The 27207-nt window shown below is 44.9% G+C and overlaps 1 pseudogene; it reads right to left on the minus strand.

Annotated features, from left to right (window-relative positions):
• Positions 1–11889: 11889 nt before the first annotated feature.
• LOC134346568 (nuclear factor 7, brain-like) lies at positions 11890–25070 on the minus strand (annotated as a pseudogene).
• Between the last annotated feature and the right edge of the window lie 2137 nt (positions 25071–27207).

Raw genomic sequence — 27207 nt, forward strand, 5'->3', positions numbered from 1 at the left:
AGTTTCTTTCAGAGAATACTGGGATTGAACTCTGAACTCTGATGCCCCGAGCTGTAATAGCATCATTCTAACTCTATCGTGGTGTACTGATTCTAATTCTAATCCACCAGTCTTTGCCTTATATAAACACATTCACTTGATCTCCATAGCACTCTGAGACAACGAATTCCACAGATTCACCACACTCTCTAAAAGTATGTCCTTTTGTTCTGAGACTGTATCCTCTCCATGTTCACTCTGTCTAAGCCTTTCAGCATCCTGTAGGATTCAATGAAATCCCCCTCTATATCTGTCTGAACTCCATTGAGAACAGGTGCAGAGATATCAAACACTCCTCATACATAAGGCATTAAATTCCTGGCATCAATCTTGAGAACCTCCTCTGGACCCTCCCCAATGCTTTCCTGAGATACAGGACCTGAAATTGCTCACAATACTTCAATTTCAGTCTGACCAGTGCCTGAGAAAGCCTCTGTATTACATCCTTGCTTTTATATTCCAGTCCTCTTAAAATGAATGCTAACATTGCATTTGTTTTCCGCACCACTGACTCAACTTGAGTCACAGTCTAGTGCTTGGTCAGCTCGGAGTTAAAAACCTGAAGGTGCTAGTCAGGAGGTCGAGGCCTGAGGGAGTCGTGAGAGCCCGTCATGCGCCCAGATGACGGGTGTCAGAAGTCAGTGCGAGTCGAGGCCCAAAGGTCAAACACATGATCGACGAGTCGAACTTCAACTTCAACCCTGTCTTAATATCCACTCGAACAAAAGAGTTCTTCTGGCAGGTTGTGAAAGAACTCTCTTATCATCTCTATTCCTTCTTTCACAGCATCCGCACATCACTAGCTCGGCGAGCACTCACTACCCACTCATACTTGAACGTATTAAGGAACCCCTCAACCAGGACATTGCTACCAGCAGTGAGGAAGTACAGGAGCCTGAAGACCCACACTTAACATTTTAGAAACAGCTTCTTCCCCTCCAACATCAGATTTCTGAATGGACAATAAACGCACAATTTTTAAAATCTTTTTGTACTACTAAATTATTTTAATTTTTATACATTATATGCAGGGGACTGAAGAGCCATACTCAACATTTATGAAACAGTTTATTCCTCGATCCCACCTAAATAGAAAATAAACTCACTATTTCTGATCACTTTTTGCACCACAATTTAATTTATAGTTTTCAAGCTCAAGTCAAAGTTTAATCTCCATTCAACCATATATGAACATAGTGAAACGAAACAGCATTCTAAGGGGCCAATGTACAAAACAGATTACTGACAGCACACAGCACTGCACATATAGTTATGATTTCAGAAAAATATAGAAGTCATGCAGCCACACAAAAAGTAATGTTCGCAAATTCCTGCGTGGGCTGGCCTGTAGACTGACGGTGGACGGGACGTTGTCCTGGTCCAGCTTGTCGCGGAGCGACAGCACTGACGAGAGGGTCCAACCCCAACCCAGCATGGATTCCAGCACACCCACACTCTGCTCTCTCCCACACCGCCTCCCGTGTCTCCTCCCACGTGCGGCTGCAACGCGTATTACACTGTACTGCCTTGCAATACAACAAATTTCATGATGTATGCCAGTGATATTAAACCTACTTCTGGTCCTGACTTCGGATCTGAGTTGCCATCACTCTGGAGCTCTCCCACTGAATCGCTCAGATTCAGGTTCAGATTTATTTATTCAGATTCATTTATCTATCACAAGTACATCGAAACATACAGTGAAATGTGCTGTTTCCATTAATACACAACTCAAACTGAGGATGTGCTGAGGGCAGAGAGCAACTGTCACCACACATTTTAGCGCCAACATGGGATGTCCACAACGTTCAGCAGAACGACTCAAGCAACAGCAACAAAAACAGCCACAAAAAATACTCTTCCCACCTTCACACCCGCTCACCCACTCAGACACACTAGCAGCGCTCCTTGTAAGATGTGCTCAATGTTGGTGAAGGCTTTTCCTGTGATGCTCTGGGCTGTGATCGCTCTGGGCTGTGATCACTCTGGGCATTTGTGTTTCCATACCAGGTTCTGATGCAGGCAGTCAGGATACTCCCCACTGCGCATCTACAGAAGTTTGTCCAAGTTTTCAATGGCAGGCCAAATCTGCGCATACTTCAAAGAAGTAGGGCACTGTTGTGTCTTCTTTGTTTTTACAGTCATGTGCTGCCGCCAGGACAGATCAGCTGAAAAGATAATTCAAGGAATTTGAAGTTTCCGACCGTCTCCACCTCTGATCCTCTGATGAGGTCTGGCTCATGGACTTCCGGTTTCTTTCTCCTGTACTCAATAATCAATCTTTGGTTTAACTGACATTGAGTGAGATGCCATTGTTGTGTCACCACTCAGCCAGATTTTCAGTCTCCCTCGTAGGTGCCAATCCATCATCACCTTTAATCCAGCCAACAACGGTGATGCTGTCAACAAACTTGCTATCATATTGCAGCTGTGTTTAGCCTTGGAGTCACAAAATAAACAGAGCTGAACAGGGAGGCTAAGAACAAAGCCTTGTCATGCACTGATGCTGATGGTGATTGTGGAGGGGATGTTGTTGCCAATCTATAATGACTGGGGTCTGAAACTGAGGAAATCAAAGATCCACTTGTACAAGGAGGTTTCAAGGCCTTGGTCTTGGAGCTTATTGATTAGTTCTGATAGGATGATAGTGTTGAAAGAAGAGCATTCCGATGTATGCATCTTCACTGTCCAAATCTTCCAGGGCTGTGAAGAGCCAGTGAAATGGCATCTTCTGTGACTGTAGATAAATTGGACAGCAGTCACTCCTCAGGGAGGAGCTGATATGGTTCATGACCAACCTCTCAAAGCACTTCATCACAGTGGATGGAAGTTCCACTGGATGATAGCAGGTCAGGCAGCATCGGTGGATCGTTCGATGTTTTGGGCCAAGACTGAGCCAGGACTGGAAAGGAAGGAAGAAGATGTCAGAACATGGTGGGGGGGGGGAGGGGAAGGAGTAGAAGGTGACAAGTGGTAGATGAGACGAAGAGAGAGGGAAGGTGTGTGGGTGGGAAGGACGGATGAAGTATGAAGCTGGGAGGAGTTAGGTGGAAGAGTTTGTTCAGTTCTGGTCACCTCATTACAGGAAGGATTTGGTAATGGTAATCCAAATGGTAATTTGGATTTGGTAATTAAAGATAAAGATGGATTGATGCAGTTTTGGTCTCCAAATTTGAGGAAGGACATTCTTGCTATTGAGGGAGTGCAGCGTAGGTTCACAAGATTAATTCCCGGGATGGCGGGACTGTCATATATCGAAAGATTGGAGCAACTGGGCTTGTATACTCTGGAATTTAGAAGGCTGAGAGGGGATCTTATTGAAACATATAAGATTATTAAGGGATTGGACACGCTGCAGGCAGGAAGCATGTTCCTGCTGATGGGTGAGTCTAGGACCAGAGGCCACAGTTTAAGAATTAGGGGTAGGCCATTTAGAACGGAGCTGAGGAAAAACTTTTTCACCCAGAGAGTGGTGGATATATGGAATGCTCTGCCCCAGAAGGCTGTGGAGGCCAAGTGTCTGGATGCTTTCAAGAAAGAGATGGATAGAGCTCTTAAAGATAGAGGAATCAAAGGTTATGGGGATAAGACAGGAACTGGTTACTGGTTGTGGATGATCAGCCATGATCACAGTGAATGACGGTGCTGGCTCGAAGGGCCAAATGGCCTTCTCCTGCACCTATTGTCTATTGTCTATTGGATGTGGAAGCTATGGAGAGGGTGCAGAGGAGATTTACCAGGGTGTTGCCTGGATTGGAAAACAAGTCTTATGAGCCAAGGTTAGCAGAGCTGGGACTTTTCTCCTTTGGAGTGTAGAAGGATGAGAGGGGCTTGATAGAGGTCTACAAGATTATGAGAGGCATAGATAGGGTGGATAGCCAGTACCTCTTTCCCAGGGCACGAATAGCAAACACCAGAGGGCATATGTACAAAGTTAAGGGAGGGAAGTTTAGGGGAGACATCAGGGGTAAGTTTTTTACACAGAGGGTTGTGGGTGCCTGGAATGACTTGCCAGGGATGGTGGTGGAGGCTAAAACATTCGGTGTATTTAAGAGCCTCTTGGACAGGCACATGGATGAAAGAAAAATAGAGGGTTACGGGGTAGTGTGGGTTTAGTACGTTTTTTTAAGGAATATATGGGTCGGCACAACATCGATGGCCGAAGGGCCTGTACTGTGCTGTCGTATTCTAGTGTCTAGTGTCTAGTAAAGGGGTTGAAGGAAGCGTACCATAGGAGTGGACTGTGGACTATAGCAAAAGGGGAAGGAGGAGGGGAATCAGAGGAAAGTGATGGGTAGTGGAGGAGAAAGGTGGAGGGGGGGTGTGGTTAGAGGGGAGCTAGCTTGCCAAATTGAAAAAGAGAGAAGGGTGAACGGATGAGTAATAATCAGAATTTGTAATTGACTGTTGTAATTGCCCTGTGTCAGCGTCTCTTCCTTTCACTTTTGGAAACTGAGGGGCTTGACTTACGGAGCGTGCTTCACTGTTACCGGCATCTTGTGGTGCAAAGAACCACAGGATGCCGGTAACCCACCCCAAGAAGCAGTCACACTCGGAGACTTCCCAGCAGCGTCTTCCCTGGTCCCCATTGTTGTCGAATGGTCCATCATCGCCCCCTTGTGGTGACTGACAGTAGCTCGGAGCGTCAGGCACACTAGATTTCTGTCACCAGAGACGGTGAATGGAGCAGGAAGCTCGAGAGAAGGAACAATGGTAACTGGGTTAGCTCAGTGGAAGATACTTGTGGTACAGGGGAGATGGCCAAGAAAGTGCACCAGCAAGTCTTCCTCCACAGGAGGTCAGAGAATTTTGGCCTGAAACTTCAAGATGAAGTTTATTGGCATCTGACTGTACAGCTGTACAACCAAACAAGACTACGTTCCTCCGGACCACAGTGCACCCACGAAACATACATCACACACAGCACATAAACCAAAATATCATATCACAATGAAGTTAATAAAATATATTTCAAAATGCATTCAGTAAACCACAGGACAGGTGAACAGTGAACAGTAAACAGATTGCTGTCCCAGTGACCAGACCTCGGTGGTGACAGGGTATTCATTAGACTCACAGCCTGAGGGGAGAAGCTGTTACCCAGTCTGGCTGTCCTCCTCCAGTTCTATACCTATTCCTGACTGTGGTGGGTCAAAGAGATTGTAGGATGGATGGTAGGGATAGATTCATAGAGTCATAGAAAAGCAGAGCACTGAAACAGGCCGCTGGGCCCATCTAATCTGTGCCAAACAGTTAAACTGCCTACTCCCATCGACCTGTACCGGGACCATAGCCCTCCAAACCACAACCATCCATGTACCTATCCAAACTGCATTACAACATTGAAATTGAACTTGCATACACCACCTGGTCCAGCAGCTGGTTCCATACTCACATGACCCCGTCAGTGTAGAAATTTCAGAATCAGAATCAGGTTTATTATCATGGCATCTTTTGTGAAATTTGTTAACCGCACATGTTCAACTTCAACTTTTCACCTTTACCCCTTAACCTATGACCTCTAGTTGTACTCCCACCCATTGTCAGTGGAAAAAGCCTGCCTGCATTTATCCTATATATTCTCCTTATAATTTTTCTACCTCTATCAAATCTTCCCTCAATCTTAGATGTTCCAAGGAATAAAGTCTTAGCGAATTCAATCTTTCCATATAACTCAGGTTCTCTACTCCCGGCAGTGTTCTTGTCATTTATTTTTTGTATTCTTTCAACTTGGGAACTGGACTGAAGAGACGGAGGCAGGGGTGGTTGGCTCACAAATAGAGAAAGCTTGTAGACAGTGTGAGAGGAAGGATAGACAGGTGATAGAGAAGGTGATTGCTCAGACTGAAGGTTTGAGGTGTGTCTATTTTAATGCAAGAAGCATCATGAACAAAGTAGATGAGCTCATAGCGTGGATCAGTACTTGGAGCTATGATGTTGTGGCCATTACAGAGACTTGGATGGCTCAAGAGCAGGAATGGCTACTTGGAGTGCCACACTTTAGATGTTTCATAAAGGACAGGGAGGGAGGCAAAATTGGTGGAGGCACGGCACCCACCAATTGTTGATCAAAGATAGTGTCACAGCTGCAGAAGAGCAGGAAGTCATGGAGGGGCTGTCTACTGAGCCTCTGTGGGTGGAAGTTAGGAACAGGAAGGGGTCAATAACTCTACCGGGTATTTTTCATAGACCTCCCAATAATAACAGGGAAATCGAGAAGCATATAGGGAGACAGTTTCTGGAAAGGTGTAATAAAAACAGGGTCGTGGTGGTGGGAGATTTTAATTTCCCAAATATTGATTGGCATTTTTCTAGAGAAGGGGTTTAGATGGGGTGGAGTTTATTAGGTGTGTTCAGGAAGGTTTCTTGACACAATACATAGATAAGGCTACAAGAGAAGCTGTATTTGACCTGGTATTAGGAAATCAACCTGATCAGGTGTCAGTTCTCTCAATAGGAGAGCATTTTTGAGAGAGTGATCACAATTCTATCTCCTTTATCATAGCTTTGGAGAGAGATAGGAACAGACAAGTTAGGAAAGTTTTAAATCTGAGTAAGTGGAAATATGAAACTATCAGGCAGGAACTTGGCAGCATAAATTGGGAACATATTTCCTCAGGGAAATATACGACAGAAAAGTGGCAAATGTTCAGGGGATATTTGCTTAGGTTCTGCTTAGGTATGTTCCAATGAGACAGGGAATGGATGGCAGGGTACAGGAACCATGGTGTACAAAGACTGTTGTACATCTAGTCAAGAGGAAAAGAAAAGCTTACGAAAGGTTCAAAACTAGGTAATGATAGAGATCTAGAAAATTATAAGGCTAACAGGACGGAGCTTAAGAATCAAATTAGGAGAGCCAGAATGGGTCATGAGACGGCCTTGGCGAGCAGGATTAAGGAAAACCCCAATGCATTCTACAAGTATGTGAAGATCAAGAGATTAAGATGTAAGAGTATAGGACCAACCATGTGTGACAGTGGAAAAGTGTGTATGGAACTAGAGGAGATAGCAGAAATACTTAATGAATACATTGCTTCAGTATTCACTACGGAAAAGGACGTTGGCAATTGTAGGGATGTCTTACTGCGGACTGAAGAGCTTGAGCATATAGACATTAAGAAAGAGAATGTTCTGAAGCTTTTGGAAAGCAACAAGTTGGTTAAGTCACCGGGTCTGAACAAGAAATACCACAGGCTACTGTGGGAGGCAAGGGAGGAGATTGATGAGCCTCTGGCGATGATCTTTGCATCATCAATAGGGACGGGAGAGGTTCTGGAGGATTGGAGGGTTGCAGATGTTGTTCCCTTATTCAAGAAAGGGAGTAGAGACAGCTCAGGAAATTATAGACCAGTGAGTCTTACTTCAGTGGTTGGTAAGTTGATGGAGAAGATCGTGAGAGGCAGGATTTATGAACATTTGGAGAGGCATAATATGATTAGGAATAGTCAGCATGGTTTTGTCAAAGGCAGGTCATGTCTTATGAACCTGACTGAACTTTTTTGAGGATGTGACTAAACACATTGATGAGGATAGAGTAGTAGATGTAGTGTATATGGATTTCAGCAAGGCATTCGATAAGGTACCCAATGCAAGGCTTATTAACCAAGTAAGGAGACATGAGATCTAAGGGGACCTTGCTTTGTGGATCCAGAATTAGCCTGCCCACAGAAGGCAAAAGGTGGTTGTAGGTGGGTTATATTCTGCATGGAAGTCAGTGACAAGTGGTGTGCCTTAGGGATCTATTCTCAGACCCCTTTTCTTCATTATTTCCCTACGTACCATTTCTATAATTGAAAAGGCCTGACTTCCAGTGATTTCCACACCGGACAGAGTTTGGTGTAGGTGGTACGTTGAGTACAGGTACAAGGTGTAAGATGGATTCCAAGTGTGATCAAGAACGGTATCTTGGGATGCTGTGTCAATGCCAAATGGTGTTGTGAAGCTGGGAGCTTGTTAGAAGCTAAATGCCACTTAATGGATATGCAGTTCTTAGGTCTGCCCACTTGTCCCACAGGGTGGTGCAGTTGATATGTGGGGCCATGCGTATGCCACCCCAGTGCCCTGAGTGAACACCTTGACCATGCTGGTTGTTAAGAGGACTATTACAAAGGTAGGATGCTTTAAATGATAGCTGTTCTCAGCAATGTACGGCCAAACTGTCTCGGGTACTAAGTTTGATGGTCTTGGATTACCTGCTCACAAAGGAAGGTGACATTTGCACTGTTATTGGTCAAGAATACTGCACCTACATTTGTCAGGTCGGGTAACATCGCTCACCTGGTTGGTGATATCTCAGCATCAGTGTGTCGGGTTAAGTGAGGGATCAGCTCAGCAGCCATAACACTCCAGGGTGCGGCTGGTGGCCTTTTGGGGCACAGGGAGGCTGGTGGACTGCTGTGGTACACTGGGAGGTGACCATTGGGTTTACAGTACTGGGTATTGTACTCCTGTGATTTATGTATAACATGTTCATGAGGGTCATACCAGTCTGAGTGTTGGCTCGTCACGTTCGCAACTTTCGAGGGGTGGAGTGTCCTGTGGGGGCGTGTCTCACTCTGATTGTCGAATGCCATTTCCATTGTGATTGGTTAGTTTAGAAGGAGCAGCTGCTTTTCCCATTGGATAAATGTCTGGTGTCCAGTTTCTGATATCCTGAGTATATGAAGTAGCAGGTGGAAGGGACTTGCTCCTTTCTTCCTTTGTTTAAGACATGCCCATTGGGAAGGTATGTTCTGCACGCACTTTCAGCCAAGTATGTTTATTGAATATTCAGCTTTGAATTGTCTGTAACTTGGGGAACAGGAATGTTTGGTCGAATTTTTACTGTTTGTAAATAAATGATTAATATACCAATTTAAAGTCAGTGCATTTCCTGTCTCACTTACCGGACCTGCAATCCTGGTTGAATATTATACCCACTGACTCTCACAGCTGTCTTGACTATACCTCTACCCACCCTGTCACTTGTCAAAATGCCATTCTCCTTTCTCAGTTCCTCCGTCTCCACCGCATCTGTTCTCAGGATGATGCTTTTCATTCCAGAACAAGTGAGATGTCCACCTTCTTCAAAGAGAGGAGCTCCCCTTCCTCCACCATCAATGCTGCCCTTGCCTTTATTGTTTCCATTTCATGCACATCTGCCCTCACCCCATCCTCCTGCCATCATACCAAGAATAGGGTTCCTCTTGTCCTCACCAAACATCTCCCAAGCCTCTGCATGCGGCACACAATTCTCTGTAGCTTCTGCCATCTCCAATGGGATCCCACCACCAAGCATATGTTTCCCTCTCCCCAACTTTCCACTTTCCGCAGAGATTGCTCCCTACGTGACTCTAATGTCCACTCATCCCTCACCACTGATCTCCCTCTTGGCACTTATCCTTGCAAGCAGAACAAGTGTCACACCTTCTCCCTCACTATTATTCAGGGCCCCAAACAGTCCTTCCAGGTGATGCAACACTTTACCTGTGAGTTTGTTGGGGTCATATACAGTATTCAGTGCTCCCAGTGCAGCCTCCTGTAAGTCAGTGAGACCCGACATAGATTGAAAGACGGCTCTGTAGAGAACTGTCGTTCCATCTGCTACGAAGAGCAGCAATTCCCAGCAGCTACCCATTTCAATGTTACTTCCCATTCACATTCCGACATGTCAGTCCATGACCTCCTCTATTGCCATGAAGAGGCCACACTCAGGTTGGAGGAGCAACATCTTATATTTCATCTGGGTAGCCTCCAACCTGATGGCCTCCACATCAATTTCTTGAACTTCTGGTAATGCCTCTCCCCTCCTCTGCTTCACCCATTCTTATTTCCCCCTTCTACCTCTGTTTTTAACTCCCCATCAACTCCCTCTGGTGCTCCTCCCCTTTCATTTTCTTCCATGGTGTTCTGACCTCTCATAGCAGATTCCCCCTTCTCCAGTCCTTTATCACTTCCACCAATCAACTTCCCAGCTTTTAACTTCACTCTCTCCTCCCTCCTGATTTCACTTACCACCTGCCATCTTGTATTTCTTTGTCCCCTGCCCCCAGCTTCTCAAGTCCTACACCCTTGCTATTCAATGCTGATGAAGTGTTTTGGCCCAAAATGCCGACTGTTTAATTCTCATCCATGGATGCCGCCTGACCTGCTGAGCTCCTCCAGCACCTTGTGCGTAGTGCAAAGAAATGGCTGGCGAGCCCCGGGATTGGAGGTCTGCAAGAGTACAGAGGTCGAGGCCCCAAGGTCCATGTCCGGTGATCAGCAAGTGCTGAGTTGGATCCTAGAAGATTTGTGAAATCCAGAGTTCGAAGCCAGAGCTCAATGTTCAAGGCTGGAAGTCGAGGCCCAAAGGTCGAAGACTGAACCCAGGGAGTCTAGAGATTGAGGTTTGATGTCTGTGATTCTGTGAGTCCAGGGCCAAGGACTGGGGCCAGAGACTTGTCCAGGGGTTGTAGGTCAGTCTGTGTGTGAGTGAGTAGGATGTGTCTCATTTCGACTTTCCTTTGGGCAGTTGGTGGGCAGGAAACGTTGGCCCTGCCACCGATGGCCACATTCCATAAACAATAAATTCTTCTCCCTGTTGCAGCCGAGAGTTGCAGCATTTTGTTTCTTCTCTACCTCTATCCTATTGATCAACGAGCCCGCATCACTCTATCTCTTTCCCCTACTCCCCCACCCTCTCCAACTTCCCACACCCCACACACTCCTTCCCACCTCCCTCCCTTCATTCCACGCTCCACTAAAGTGTTTATGTCTCAACAAGATCTAGAAAAACTCGTCCATACATTTACTTCTAGTGGGCTTGACTACTGTAATAGCATTTTCACACATCTCCGTAAAAAATCCCCCAGCTAGCTGCAGCTTATTCAGAACGCAGCTGCTACAGTCCTCACTAAAACCAAGAAAGCAGAACATATTACTCCAGTTCTCAGGTCGCTGCACTGGCTTCCTGTCCATCGGAGGACTGACTTTAAAATGTCACTGCTGGTTTATAAAGCACTGAATGGTCTCGGGCCCAAATACATTACTGATCTCCCGCTGCATTATGAACATTCCTGGGCTCTCAGGTCGTCTGGAGTAGGTCAGCTTATCGTCCCCTGGGTCAAAACTAAACATGGTGAAGAAGCTTTTAGTTACAATGCTCACATATCTGGAATAACCTTCTGGGGATCTGAAGTCTGCCCCAACTTTAAGCTCTTTTAAATCGAAGCTTAAAACTTTTCTTTTCTTTGTAGCTTTTAATTAGAATCTCCTGCACTGTAAGTTCAATTTATCATATCAATTTTTGTGTGATTTTATTGTTATATATTGTCTGAAATTTGATGTTTGAATTTTATATCTTGTTCTATGTAAAGCACTTTGAATTGCCTCATGCTTGAAAAGTGCTCTATACAAATAAACTTGCTTTTTTTACTCCACTTCTCTCTCCTTCCAGATTCCATCATCGTTGTCACTGCCACCTCTCAGATCCCAGCTTCTGACACATTTCCACACTCCACCCCTCCCTCATCTGGGTCTGCTAACAGCTCTTACTCCACGCTTCCTTCCACCTTTCTATGCTGCCTCTCTGCAGTCTTTCTTTCAGTCCAGATGAAGGATCTCCAACCTAAACGTCAACTGTCCATTTCCTTACATAGATGTTACCTGACTCAATGGGAGACCCCGGTGCTTCGTGTGTTACCACCACTACATGTCCCGTGTTACCAAGATTCACCCTGACCTCCCTCTTCCAGTCAGCACCACCACCACTTGTCCCAGTTACCCCACATTAGTGCTGGTGGTCTTTAGGACCCGGGGGAGCCGGGGAACTCAGAACCCGCTGCCCGCGACTGTTTGCTGAATCCGCAGTGTTTCTGTTTCGCTGACCGATGCCGTTAACACATGAAAATTAATGGCTCGATAATTCTCGTATCGTATTTATTTCACTCTCCGCATATTTATATTGACACTGACTTTCTCCTGACGCCGGTCCCGGGACCCGACCCGTTTACGAACCCGGAGAGGAACCAGAGCAGATTCTTAGCCACTGGCTCTTATCCCAAATCCAGAACAAAGGATAAAGTTTCCCTGTGAATTTATTCCCAGTGAAGGTGCGGAGATGGGACTTGGTCTCCGCATTGTAAAATGAAACTGTCCCGGACTCGTAACTGAGATAAATTCCCACCCTCCCGGGGATGGGACCGGCAGGGAGACGGGATTCAGGGGAGAAGCGAAGCTTGGTCACGTTCGGATTGAACACGTCATCATCCCGCCCGATGATCCAGATTCCGGTCTCCAGAGTAGTTCCGACTGCTCTTTTCCTGTCCACAGAGTCTGCGGCGACTCCCAGACACCAGCCCTGATTCCCCGCCACCTCCACCTCCCAGTAATGTCTCCCCGATGTGAATCCCTCCGATCCCAGCACACAAAGCCCGGCTGTGAACCTCTTCCCGGTGTCATGGAGATTCCTCCATTTCCCATCTCACACTCTTCCGATCCTCAGACACCTCGAGCCACGGATGCGCCGTTTCCACATCCAGGGTGACAGAGACTGGGGGGAAGAAGAAGAGAATTAGAGAGTCCCCGGGGAATGCGGAGAGACTTGGGCAGCGCAGCCCGGGGCCGGGGGAGCGGCCGCTGGCCTCAGGCGCAGTCAGACCCCGACAGGAACCCTTCCCGGGTTTTTACCAGCTACTGCGGTTGGACAATCAGTATCTTCCCGAGGTTTTCCCTCGGGGATGGAGAACGGAGTTTTCCCAATCAACACACACAAAATGCTGAAAGAACTCAGTGGGTCAAGTAGCATATGTGGAGGGAGATGGACAGTCAATGTTTCAAGTCGAGAGCTTTCCTCAAGAATGGAAAGAGAGACGGGAGATAGCCAGTGGAAACGGGTGTGTGGAAGGGGCGAAGTATCAACTAGACCCAGATGAGAATGGGGTGAGTGAATATTGGAAGCATTTAAAAAAGAGGTCAGGGAGGCTTTTCTGCCAAATTCATTCGTGCTGACCAAGTAGCTTTAATGCGCTAGTCCCATTTGCCTGCATTTGTCCGTTATTCCTTTTAGCCTTTCCTATCCGCTAACCTGTCCAGATGTCGTTTAAATCATGGTAAATGCACCCTCCTGTACAACTTCTTTCGGCAGCCTCCTGAGCTACAGGGAAAAAGTCCCAGCCTATCCAGTCTCTCCTTATAACCCCAAACCCTCCAGTCCTGGTAACATCCTTGCAAATCTGTTTTATACCCTCTCAATTTAATGACATTCTTCCTGTAGAAAGATCACCAGAACTGTACAGAGTGATCAAAATCATAAAGACGAGAAATTCTGCAGATGCTGGAATTCCAAAGCAACATAGACAAAATCTTGGCCCAAATCATCCACTGTTAATTCATATCCATAGATGCTGCCTGACCTGCTGATTTCCTCCAGCAGTTTGTGTGTGTTACTCTGCTCCAAATGTGGCCTTCCCAATGTCTTGTACACTCATAACATGACGTCCCAGCTCCTGCACTCAGTATTCTGACTGACGAAGGCAATCACCTCCTGGTCTCTCTGTTCCACAACACTCTCTAGGGCCCCACTGATTCCTGTGTAATTTGGTCCAGGTTTGCCTTCCAAAATGCAACACCCTCATGTCTGAATTAAAATCAATTTCCATCCAATGGCCCAGAGACCCAATTAATCAAGATCTCATTTTAATCTTGGATAAACAATGAGCAACAGGGTCATGTAGCAGATAACAATAATGTAATAGCAACTACACTCACTTCTCTTTCTTCACACACTACAATATCTGCCACACTGCTAGTGTCATCCACAGTGAAGACTGATGCAAAATACTCATTTAGTTCATCAGCCATCTCCTTGTCCCACGTTATTATTTCTCCTGCCTCATTTTCTAGCGGTCCTATATCCACTTTCATCTCTCTTTTACTTTTTTACATACTTGAAAAAGCTTTTACTATCCACTTTGATATTATTTGCCAGCTTGCTTTCATATTTCTGATGATTTTTTTAGTTGCTCTCTGTACATTTTTAAAAACTTCCAAATCCTCTATTTTCCCACTAATTTTTGCTTTGTTGTATGCCCTCTCTTTTGTTTTTTATATTAGCTTTGACTTCCCTTGTCAGCCAAGGTTGTACTATTTTGCCATTTGAGTATTTCTTCATTTCTGGAATACGTATGTCCTGCAGCTTCCCCATTCCTCCCAGAAACGCACGCAATTGCTGCTCTGCTCTCATCCCTGCCAGCACATCCTATCAATTTACTTTGGCCAACTCCTCTCTCATACCACTGTAATTTTCCTTACTCACTGAAATACTGCTAGGTCAGACGTTACTTACTCCCTATCAAATTTCATGTTGAACTCAATCATATTGTGATCACCGGTTCTGAAGGGTTCTTTTACCTTTAGCTCCCTAATCACCTCCAGTTCACTTCATAACACCCAGTCCAGAATAACTGATCCCCTAGCAGGCTCAATGACAAACTGTTCTAAAAAGCCATCTCTTGGGCATTCAAGCAACACACAACAAAGTTGCTGGTGAACGCAGCAGGCCAGGCAGCATCTCTAGGAAGAGGTGCAGTCGACGTTTCAGGCCGAGACCCTTCGTCAGGACTAACTGGTTAGTCCTTCATCAGTTAGTCCTGACGAAGGGTCTCGGCCTGAAACGTCGACTGCACCTCTTCCTAGAGATGCTGCCTAGCCTGCTGCGTTCACCAGCAACTTTAATGTGTGTTGCTTGAATTTCCAGCATCTCCAGAATTCCTGTTGTCTTGGGCATTCAGCTCACTCTCTTGAGATCCATTAGCTGCTGCAACTTATTTTCTGTTACTTATCTATTTAATACTGTTTTTCTATCACTGTCTTGTTTTTATCTACCGCTTTATTTAATTGCCTGGGAGGAAGTCAAACAGAGTTTCATTGTACCTATGTATAATGACGATAAAGATCATTCAATTCAATTCAATTATTTTCCCAATCGATCTGCATGTTAAAATTTCCCATGACTACAATAACGTTGTCCTCTCGACATGCTTTTTCTACTTCCTGTAGTAATCTGTGGTCCACATCCCAGCCACTGTTGCGAAGCCTGTATATCACAGCCATCAGAGTCCTTTTACCCTTGCAGTTTCTTAACTCAACCCACAAGGATCTTCCAGTCCTATGTCACATCTCTTTCTACTGATTTGATGCCATTCTTTACCAGTAAAGCCACACCACCCCCTCTACCTACCTTCCTATCCCTCCGATATAACATGTAACTTTGGGCATTCAGCTCCCAACTACAACCATCCTTCAGCCACGATTCAGTGATGGCCACATCATCACACCTGGCAATCTGTAATAGTGCAACAAGACCATCCACCTTATTTCTTATACTCCTTGTGTACTGTATTTTCTACCCTTTTAGATTTTGCATCCCTAATATACTGATACTCACCCTGATGGCTGCGACTAAGTCCCATCACCTGCCTGCCCTTCCTGATAGTCTGACTGCACACTGTCTTTACTTTTTTACCATCCGTCCTATCCTGAGTCCCTTCACTCTGGTTCCCAACATCCTGCCAAATTAGTTTAAACCCTCCCCAACAGCTCTAACAAACCTGCTGCAAGAATATTGGTTCCCCTCGGGTTCAGGTGCAACTTGTCACTTTTGAACAGGTTGTACCCCCCACAGAAGAGATCCCAATGATCCAAGAACCTAAAGCCCTGTCCCTGCACCAGCTTCTCAGCCACGCATTTAACTGCAATGTTTCTACCCTCACTGGTGTGTGGCACAGGCAGCAATCCAGAAATTACTGCCCTGGAGGTCCTACTTTACAGCTTTCTACCTAATGTCACAATTGGAATGGGGAACTTCAATATGCAAGGGGACTGGGAAAATTAGTGAGGGAATTTGTAGAATGCCTACAGGATTGCTTTATTCAGCAGCTTGTGTTTGAGCCTACTCGGGGAAACGTTATCTTAGATTGGGTGTTGTGTAATAACCCAGATCTTATAATGGGGCTTAATGTAAAGGAACCCTAAGGAGGCAGTGATCATAGTATGATTGAATTCATACTGCATTTTGAGAGGGAGAAGCACATGTCATGTTTATCAGTATCACAATGGAATAAAGGGAATTAGAGAGGCCTGGTAGAGGAGCTTTCCCAGGAGGATTGGAGGGGGATGATGGCAGAGCTGAGATGGCTGAAGTTTCTGGGAATTGTTCACAAGGTGCAGGATAGAAGCCCACAGAAGAGGACGTTCACAAATGGCCAGTGCAGGCAGCCATGGCTGACAAGTGAAGGTTAGGCACTACACAACAGCCAAGGAAAGGGCATATAAGGTAGCAGAAGTGAGCTGGAGGTTGGATGATTAGGAAACTTTTAAAACCAAATAAAAGGCAACTAAAGTGCTTTAAGAAGGGAAAAGATGAAATACGAGGGCAAACTAGCTAATAATATAAACCAGGATACTGAAAGTGTTTTCAGTTATATAAAGAGTAAAAGGGTGGTGAGAGTTGATATTGGACCACTGGAAAATGATGCTGGTGAGGTACTAATGGAGAACAAAGAAATGGCAGATGAACTTAATGGGTTCTTTGCATCTGTGGAAGACACTAGCCGTGTGCCAGATGTCCATCAGTGTCAGATGCAGGAGTGAGTGCCATTGCTATTACAAAGGAATAAGTGCGAGGCAAACTCAAAGGTCTTAAGGTGGATAAGTCACCTGGACCATGTAGACTACATCCCAGAGTCCTGAGAGAGGTTACTGAAGAGATAATGGATGCATTGGCCATGATCGTTCAAGAATCACTTGATCCTGGCATGGTTCCAGAGGACTGGAACATTGCATATGTCACTCCACTCTCTACGAAGGGAGGAAGTTCAAAGAAAGGAAATTATAGGCAAGTTAACCTAACCTCAGTGCTTGGGAAAGTGTTGGAGCCTATTATTAACAATGAGGTTTCGGGATACTTGGAGATTAATGATAAAATATGTCAAAATCAGCATGATTTCAGTAAAGGGAAATTTGCCTGACAATCTGTTAGAGTTCTTTGAGGAAGTAACAAGCAGGGTGAACAAAGTTGAGGCAGTAGATGTTATTTACTTCGATTTTCAGAAGGCAATTGATAAGGTACCACAGATGAGGCTGCTTAACACGATAAAATCCTCTGGCATTACTGGAAAGATATTGGCAAGGATAGAGGAATGGCTGACAGGCGGGGGCAGCAACTGGGAATAAAAGGGGCCTTTTCTGGCTGGCTGCCAAAGACTAGAGGTGTTCAGTATTGAGTTAGCTACTTTTCACGTTGTTTAACAATGGTTTGAATAATAGAATTGATGGCTTTGTAGCAAAGTTTGTGGATGTTATGAAGATAGGTGGAGGGGCCATGTGGTGTTGAGGAAGCAATCTGATTGCAGCAGGACTTGGAAGAATGGGCAAAGTAGTGGCAGATGGAATACAGTGTACGGAAATGTATGATAATGTATTTTGGAACAAGAGTGTGGACTATTAACTAAATAAACTTGGAATATTGTCAACAATTTTGGCCCCATATCTCAGAAAGGATGTGTTGTCCTTGAAGAGAGTCCAGAGGAGGTTCACAAGGATTATTCTGGGAATGAAAGGGTTAACATATGAGGAGAATTTGGCAGATTTGGGCCTGTACTCACTGAAATTCAAAAGAATGCAGTGGGATCTCATTGAAACCTTCCGAATGTTGAAAGGACTAGAAAGGGTGCATGTGGAGAGAATGTTTCCTCTGGTGGGGGTATCCAGATATAAAGGGCACAGCTTGAAAATCGAGGGGTGATCTTTTAAAATGGACACAGGGAGGAATTTTTAGCCAAAGAGTGGTGAATCTGTGAAATGCTCTGACAGTGACTGTGGTGGAGGCCAAGTCTGTGGGTATATTTAAGGAGGAAGTGATACTTTCCTGATCAGTCAGGTATCAAAGGATATGGAAAGAAGGCAGGTGTATGGAGTTGAGTGGGATCCGGGATCAAACATAATGGAAAGCAGGGCAGAGTCAGTGGGCTGAATGGCTTATGGTCCAAATGGGACTACCTCAAAAAGACATCTTATTTTGGAAGGACAAGCTGGACCCAGATTTCAACATCTGCCAAATTCCTTCCCAGATCATCCTCCTGAGGAATCTCACCCTGGATCCGGTCTCTGAACTGCTGATGTAAGGTCTGATCAGAGGGCAGTTCAGTACACAAAACAGACCAGATCATACCTAACCAGAGATTTGTGTCTGTGTCCCACCCTGATGATTCGTCTGGGTATTTGTAACTGTGGCTTTGAGTGTGTGTGTCTCTCTCTCTCTCTCTCTCTCTCTCTCTCTCTCTCTCTCTCTCTCTGTGTGTGCACACGCACATGTTAATGGGGGAAATATCAGCTGGTATGTGTACATACTGAATGTGACTGTGCGCATTGAAAATTTGATGTTACAGTCTGTTTTCACATGTCCATTGTGTGTTGACAATATGCGTGAGTTGCTCTAATAAAACATGTTCACTGTGTCTGAGAGAATATTTTCCAGTTGCTGGGGGAACTAGCAATGTGCAATGCTGAGGCTCTGACTACAACCTGCCCATCCTTCTCGTGTATGTGTGTGAGGGGGCTTTGCATGGCCGGTAACGCTGTGTCTGCTTCTCCCGAGGTCAATGCTGTTGGTGTGTCCGGGCTCGGTCTTGCAATGCTTCAATGTGCTGATTTCATAACGGTGAGGCTCACCAGCCAGCAGGGGGCAGACCTGCGTCAACTAGTCCGCAGTCACGAACCGGTCAGACCGGCTGAGCAACGCACAAAGGATTTCCAACCATTCCTGTCACCACAGTGATAACCGCGTTTATCCCCTTCAATGCAATCAACACCAGAGCTGCTGTTAGGATTCAAAGTCATGCATTGGCCTATTTGTCCAGGGCAAATGCGATCAGTATGTTGTAGCTCACCAAATACTACGTGTTTTCGCTGTATTTTCAAGATTCATAGAAACATAGAAACATAGAAAATAGGTGCAAGAGTAGGCCATTCGGCCCTTCAAGCCCGCACCGCCATTTATTATGATCATGGCTGATCATCCAACTCAGAACCCCGCCCCAGACTTCCCTCCATACCCCCTGATCCCCGTAGCCACAAGGGCCATATCTAACTCCCTCTTAAATATAGCCAATGAACCGGCCTCAACTGTTTCCTGTGGCAGAGAATTCCACAGATTCACCACTCTCTGTGTGAAGAAGTTTTTCCTAATCTCAGTCCTAAAAGGCTTCCCCTTTATCCTCAAACTGTGACCCCTCGTTCTGGACTTCCCCAACATCGGGAACAATCTTCCCCTATCTAGTCTGTCCAATCCCTTTAGGATTTTATACGTTTCAATCAGATCCCCCCTCAATCTTCTAAATTCCAACGAGTACAAGCCTAGTTCATCCAGTCTTTCTTCATATGAAAGTCCTGCCATCCCAGGAATCAATCTGGTGAACCTTCTTTGTACTCCCTCTATGGCAAGGATGTCTTTCCTCAGATTAGGGGACCAAAACTGCACACAATACTCCAGGTGTGGTCTCACCAAGGCCTTGTACAACTGCAGTAGTACCTCCCTGCTCCTGTACTCGAATCCTCTCGCTATAAATGCCAGCATACCATTCGCCTTTTTCACCGCCTGCTGTACCTGCATGCCCACTTTCAATGACTGGTGTATAATGACACCCAGGTCTCGTTGCACCTCCCCTTTTCCTAATTGGCCACCATTCAGATAATAATCTGTTTCCCTGTTTTTGCCACCAAAGTTGATTACCTCACATTTATCCACATTAAATTGCATCTGCCATGAATTTGCCCACTCACCCAACCTATCCAAGTCACCCTGCATCCTCTTAGCATCCTCCTCACAGCTAACACTGCTGCCCAGCTTCGTGTCATCCACAAACTTGGAGATGCTGCATTTAATTCCCTCATCCAAGTCGTTAATATATACTGTAAACAACTGGGGTCCCAGCACTGAGCCTTGTGGTACCCCACTAGTCACTGCCTGCCATTCTGAAAGGTCCCGTTTATTCCCACTCTTTGCTTCCTGTCTGCTAACCAATTCTCTATCCACATCAATACCTTATCCCCGATATCATGTGCTTTAAGTTTGCACACTAATCTCCTGTGTGGGACCTTGTCAAAAGCCTTTTGAAAATCCAAATATACCACATCCACTGGTTCTCCCCTATCCACTCTACTAGTTACATCCTCAAAAAATTCTATGAGATTCGTCAGACATGATTTTCCTTTCACAAATCCATGCTGACTTTGTCTGATCATTTCACCGCTTTCCAAATGTGCTGTTATCACATCTTTGATAACTGACTCCAGCAGTTTCCCCACCACCGACGTTAGGCTAACCGGTCTATAATTCCCCGGTTTCTCTCTCCCTCCTTTTTTAAAAAGTGGAGTTACATTAGCCACCCTCCAATCCTCAGGAACTAGTCCAGAATCTAACGAGTTTTGAAAAATGATCACTAATGCATCCACTATTTCTTGGGCTACTTCCGTAAGCACTCTGGGATGCAGACCATCTGGCCCTGGGGATTTATCTGCCTTTAATCCCTTCAATTTACCTAACACCACTTCCCTACTAACATGTATTTCGCTCAGTTCCTCCATCTCACTGGACCCTCTGTCCCCTACTATTTCTGGAACATTATTTATGTCCTCCTTAGTGAAGACAGAACCAAAGTAATTATTCAATTGGTCTGCCATGTCCTTGCTCCCCATAATCAATTCACCTGTTTCTGTCTGTAGGGGACCTACATTTGACTTTACCAGTCTTTTCCTTTATACATATCTATAAAAGCTTTTACAGTCAGTTTTTATGTTCCCCACCAGTTTTCTCTCATAATCTTTTTTCCCCTTCCTAATTAAGCCCTTTGTCCTCCTCTGCTGAACTCTGAATTTCTCCCAGTCCTCAGGTGAGCCACTTTTTCTGGCTAATTTGTATGCTTCTTCTTTGGAATTGATACTATCCCTAATTTCCCTTGTCAGTCACGGGTGCACTACCTTCCTTGATTTATTCTTTTGCCAAACTGGGATGAACAATTGTTGTAGTTCATCCATGCAATCTTTAAATGCTTGCCATTGCATATCCACCGTCAATCCTTTAAGTGTCATTTGCCAGTCTATCTTAGCTAATTCATGACTCATACCTTCAAAGTTACCCCTCTTTAAATTCAGAACCTTTGTTTCTGAATTAACTATGTCACTCTCCATCTTAATGAAGAATTCCACCATATTATGGTCACTCTTACCCAAGGGGCCTCTCATGACAAGATTGCTAATTAACCCTTCCTCATTGCTCAAAACCCAGTCTAGAATAGCCTGCTCTCTAGTTGGTTCCTCAAGATCACAAGATCACAAGACAAAGGAGCAGAAGTAGCCCATTCGGCCCATCGAGTCTGCTCCGCCACTCCACCATGAGCTAAACTATACGGTACTCCCATCTAGTTCCAATTTCCGGTATGTTGTCATGCCAACTCGCTTCAAACTCCTAATAAAGTATAGCCACTGTCTTGCCTTCCTTATGACTACATCATTATGCTGGGACCAAGTTAGATCCTCAGAGATCTTGACACCCAGGAACTTAAAGGTTCTCACTCTCTCTATTTCTACCAGTGTAGGTGAGTTCAGAGATTTGACATCTCCAGCTGATGCCTCCCAGCTGGTGATGTTGCTGTCGGAATAAACTTCAGCCCCTTCAGCCTCTTATTACAGCCAAATTTTGTGTCTAATTATAACATAATTGTGTCTCTCAAACAAGGACAAATAAATCTGCATGATTTACCTCGCTTAATGCCATCAAACTTGTCCCCAAACGCTATGTTGAACAAATAAGGATTATAGAATTTTTCAACCAGTAGGGAACCATCTGTCACTGACATTGTCTGGGTATCATCACTGATCCTGTAAATATTATACAGCTGGTTATAAACTGAGCATAGTGATATTTTGAGCTATTTTACAAATCCAAACAGAGTTTCAGTCAAGACCATCTCTTACCTCCTCTTCCGACGAGCTTCATCCTGAAATAAATCAAACACAGATCTCAATTGACTGAAACTGACCGTCGGCTGCTTGACAGCAGGAATCTGAGACAAGTTATTACAAGCTGCTGAAGATTCCCACATAACACTCTTCCACCAAAACACACGGGGAAAGAGGGACACAGAGCCATGGGAGAAAGTACAAGGAATGTTATGAAAATTATGCCATAACTGAGAGATGGAACTTACAGCACAAACTAGACAGGTTGTGTATTTTTATCTGGATAGGATGTCAGGGAGGATTATATGGAGGAATTTAAGATACCGAAGGGATTTGATGGGGTGGGAGCGGACAAAATATTTCTCCTTGTGTGTGACCAAAAGCCAAAGATAAAACATCAGTTGGTCGTTAGTAAATCCCACAAGAAATGTGGTGAAAAGAATGTGGAACTCACTGCCACAGGAGTGGTTGAAGTGGAACAGCAGAGACTGAATGTAATGGGGAAGCTGCATAAACACATGATGGACCATGGAGTTGGGGTCACTGTTACTGGGTGTGGTGAGCAGGTGGGAGGAGGCTTGTGAAGCAGGGAAACTGATAGGAGAGAATGGACTGAAACATCCGTCTATGATGACCAGTCGGATATAATCTGATGAAGCATATATTTGACAAAGAAAACAGTCGGTGCCAAATTCTCTAAAACAATGAACCTGATACAAACCGATATTGATGGTAAATTTGATGTGTGGGCCACATTCTGCAATTCAACCTCAGTTCCCACTGATTGGCAGACAGACCCTCACACCCACCACACCAGACACACTCACAGCCTGTGACTGTAACTGGGTGTTACTCTGAGTATCAGGGGATATTATACGTGGGAATCACAGAAACGATCACCAGCTCAGTACTCTGATCAGAGTAAATCATTCCCGAGAAGGTTGCAGACTGTCCTGTGAGGTACAGATGTTGTGAGAGGCCGGTTTTGGAAAATGACAATCCTGAACAGTCAAAACATCTGTCTGGTTTAAATCAGTTTTACAACTACAGTATTTGCAAATACCAATTGATTTAAAAGACAACATTTTGTCGCTGTGTACCTTTACAGAGCCAAACTGAAATCTCTCACCATGAGAAATATCACACTGTCTTTCTGATCCACCCTTTCCTGTAACTTTGAGATTTCCTCCCGAACAGAATGCAGATGTTCTTGAATCTCTCGAAGATTTTTCTCCATTAGATTCAGAATCCTCTCCTCTTCTTCCCTGAGATCTCGGAGTGCACGCTGCTCTCTCTCAGTGAGTATCTGGCGCAGTTCAGCAAACTGGGATGTGATCTGGGACTGAAGGCTGTGTGTCTGTTCCTGTCAAATGAAAGGAAAGGCGAGTTAGTATTTGAGGCTATTGTATTTCTTTCTGACATGGAAGGGCCCATTCAAACACGTGAACCTGCTTTCAGATCCTCCGTGGACCTCAACGACGAGGCTTTCGTGAAAATGCGATGTTGGCTGGAGTCTGGGCTTTGTGCTTTGGTTCTTGCTAGGGTCACCCATGCCAAACAGGTCAAAGGGTAGAGGCCAGACAAAGAGTCCTCCAGGTTTGGGGGTTCAGTTCAGGACCAACAATCCTGCTTGATAAAACTAATTTTCTAAAAAGAAATCATTCTACACTTGAGAGCGATAGCATTCCAAAGTCTCTGCAGCAGGGACTTGCATGATGGACAGCAGTGAAAACTGAGAAGAAAACACTGACATGATGTGTGAAGCCCTGGACACTGACAGAGATGGAGGACCTTCATTGCTGCCCTAAACGCCAGTGGCGTAACAGACAGTAAGTAAGTGGTTCTCAGATCTTCGATCACATTCCAACACATTTCCCTGAAACGGATTTTTCCTCACTGACCCATTAACCCCCGCCTGATTCACATACAACCCACCTTCACTGGGTTAATTACGGTAGGGAATTAAACATTGAATCAGGATTCCTCAGCAATGTCGCCCACGGTGGTCACAGGGAGAACATGCAAACTCCACGCAGACAGCATAGAGAACTCAGGTCACTGGAGCTGCGATACTTTGCTATTCTGCATTCAAAAGAGCAAAACTACACAGCAAGATTGTAAATTCTGCTCAGTTAGCCTCACCCGAACTCCAGATATCTTCTCTTTCTGTTCCTGCTCCACTTTCTCGAAGTCCGATTTCCTTTTTGTGAGAGAGTCTAAGGAAGATTTAACCCGATCCTGGGAATGAAAGAGTGAATTGATTAGACAAAAAAAGATGACACAACAAAAACAGACGACCGAAAGCGGGTTATTTTACCTTGTAAACTCCAACGGCTTCGTTAATCGGCAAGAAGTCATGGAGACTTGTGTTCCCGCGAATCTCTACAGATCAGGCAGATCAGTTTCTTGTCCGTCTCACAGAACAGCTTCAGTTCTTCCTCATGTTTCTCGCAGTGAAGTTTACTTTCCTTCTCTTTCGGATTCAGGTTTAGTTTTCGAGCTTTCTCAGGCAGATTTGCTAAGGCCCGATTGACCCTGAGGGTGCGGTCTGCAATCTCCTCTCTACATTCCGGACAGGAGTTTCTCTCCTCCCTTTCCCAACACTGTGTGATACAGGAGCGGCAGAAGTTGTGTCCACACTCCAGTATAACCGGATCGGTGAAGAAATCCAGGCAGATGGGACAAATTACCTCCTCGGTTAAACTCTCGACCTGTCCTTTCGAAGCCATGTTAACTCTCGGGACTTCCTGGTTCAGATTTCTTCCACAGACGTGTAGCTTCTGAACCCTTGAAGTACCGCGATTGTCCAGTAGGCGCGCTGCAGGCTCAAAGAATGAACGTCTTGTTCCTGCAAGTGCTCACTGGGACAGAACCACGGCAATTTCCTCATTGGGGTGGGATCAGAAATATATTAAACATGTCTGAATATAAATGAAGCACGAGAGAAAAGCCTGGTTCGGTGTAAGACAGGAGTGAAGCGGACAAGTCCTGAAAAACTAAACAGGCAGTTGATGTTCCAGATTAAGGATCTCGACCCGCTGTCCATTCCCTTCTACAGATGCTGTCTGGCGCGCTGAGTCCCTCTGGTATCACAGATATTTACTTACTTACTTATTTCTTTGTTTGTTTATTTATTTATCTATTTTGATCGAGAACTAAAGGGATTCAAACTAGAATGTAATTGCATGAAATTAGGGACGTGGAAAGAATATTGCGTTGCGAAGGGAGGGATGCAGTGGCTGCAGGGCAAAGCACAGGACTGGACGTTATCCATCAGGGTGAAAAAAATCAGTTTTTGGCGAAGTCCTCATTTCTCCGCCCTTCCTGTGAAAAAGGTTTCTGACTTTTCCCCCATGTCCGTCTCGGCTCCATCGGAAGGCCATGTCTCCCTTACACTGGACACTGGCGACAAGATAAATTATTTCATCAAAATGCACTTTATTCAAAATAAAATATTCACAAGAATACTCTAAACCGTTCCAGGTCTTTGCTTACATAGTTATTGTGTTAGGTAGTTTTCTATTACATTCATTAAAAACAATCGGGCTGTTGTATCTCACGTGGCTCCCTGGGGTGTTCACTCCTGCAGTAACTGAGGTGCTTCCTCACCCAACCAGGCCGCTCCCTGTCCAGTAGCGGAAAACCCCTATACCTTCAAGGCGCCCCACGGCACGTACTTCTGCATTCTCAATGTGCCAGTCGCCAGCAACGCTCCGATGAACAAGTTTCGGGCAGACCAAAGGGCGTCATTCACCGAGCTGACACTGATGTCGTTTTTCTGTGCGTCGCTGGAAAACAGCCCCGAGATTAGAGTGTCCTCTGTCACGCATCTTCTCGGGATGGACCGTAGCACAGGCCTCGCATCTCTCTCCACATCCTGTTTGCAAACCTACAGTCAGCAAAGAGGTGTGCGACGGTCGTTTTCCTGCTATTGTCGTTATATTATAGTATTATAGTAGTTACATTGGCCACCCTCCAATCTTCAGGAACTAATCCAGAATCTAAACAGTTTTGAAAAAATATCACTAGTGCATCCACTATTTCTTGGGCTACTTCCTTAAGCATGCTAGGATGCAGACCATCTGGCCCTGGGGATTTAGCTGCCTTTAATCTCTTCAATTTACCTAACACCACTTCCCTACTAACATGTATTTTCCTCAGTTCCTCCATCTCACTAGCCCCTCAGTTCCATACTATTTCCAGAAGATTATTTATGTCCTCCTTAGTGAAGACAGAACCAAAGTAGTTATTCAATTGATCTGCCATGTCCTTGTTCCCCATGATCAACTCACCTGTTTCTGACTGTATGAAACCAGCAACTTTGATGTGTGTTGCTTGAATTTCCAGCATCTGCAGAATTCCTGTTGTTTGTCTTAACAAATCTTTTTCTTTTCACATATCTATAAAAGCTCTAAAATAGTCAGTTTTTATGTTCCCTGCCCGCTTTCTCTCATAATCTTTTTTCCCTTTCCTAATTAAGCCCTTTGTCCTCCTCTGCTGGACTCTGAATTTCTCCCAGTCCTCAGATGTGCCGCTTTTTCTGGTTAATTTGTATGCTTCTTCTTTGGAATTGATACTATCCCTAATTTCCCTTGTCAGCCATGGGTGCACTACCTTCCCTGGTTTATTCTTTTGCCAAACTGGGATGAACAATTGTAGTTCATCCATACGATCTTTAAATGCCTGCCATTGCATATCCACTGTCAACCCTTTAAGTATCATTTGCCAGTCTATCTTAGCTAATCCACATCTCATACCTTCAAAGTGACCCTTCTTTAAGTTCAGAACCTTTGTTTCTGAATTAACTATGTCATTCTCCATCTTAATGAAGAACTCCACCATATTATGGTCACTCTTACCCAAGTGGCCTCTTATGACAAGATTGCTAATTAACCCTTCCTCATTGCTCAATACCCAGTCTCGAATAGCCTGCTCTCTAGTTGGTTCCTCGACATGTTGGTTCAGAAAACTGTCCCGCATACATCCCAAGAAATCCTCTTCCTCAGCACCCTTCCCAATTTGGTTCACCCAATCTATATGCAGATTAAAGTCACCCATTATAACTGCTGTTCCTTTATTGCACACATTTCTATTTGCACATTCTATCATAACTATCTGCACATTCAATTCATCCACCTTGTTATGAATGCTCCTTGCATTGAAACACAAAGCCTTCAGGCTTGCTTT

The sequence above is a fragment of the Mobula hypostoma genome, chromosome 5 (genome assembly GCF_963921235.1).
Source record: "Mobula hypostoma chromosome 5, sMobHyp1.1, whole genome shotgun sequence".
Classification (NCBI taxonomy): Eukaryota; Metazoa; Chordata; class Chondrichthyes; order Myliobatiformes; family Myliobatidae; genus Mobula; species Mobula hypostoma.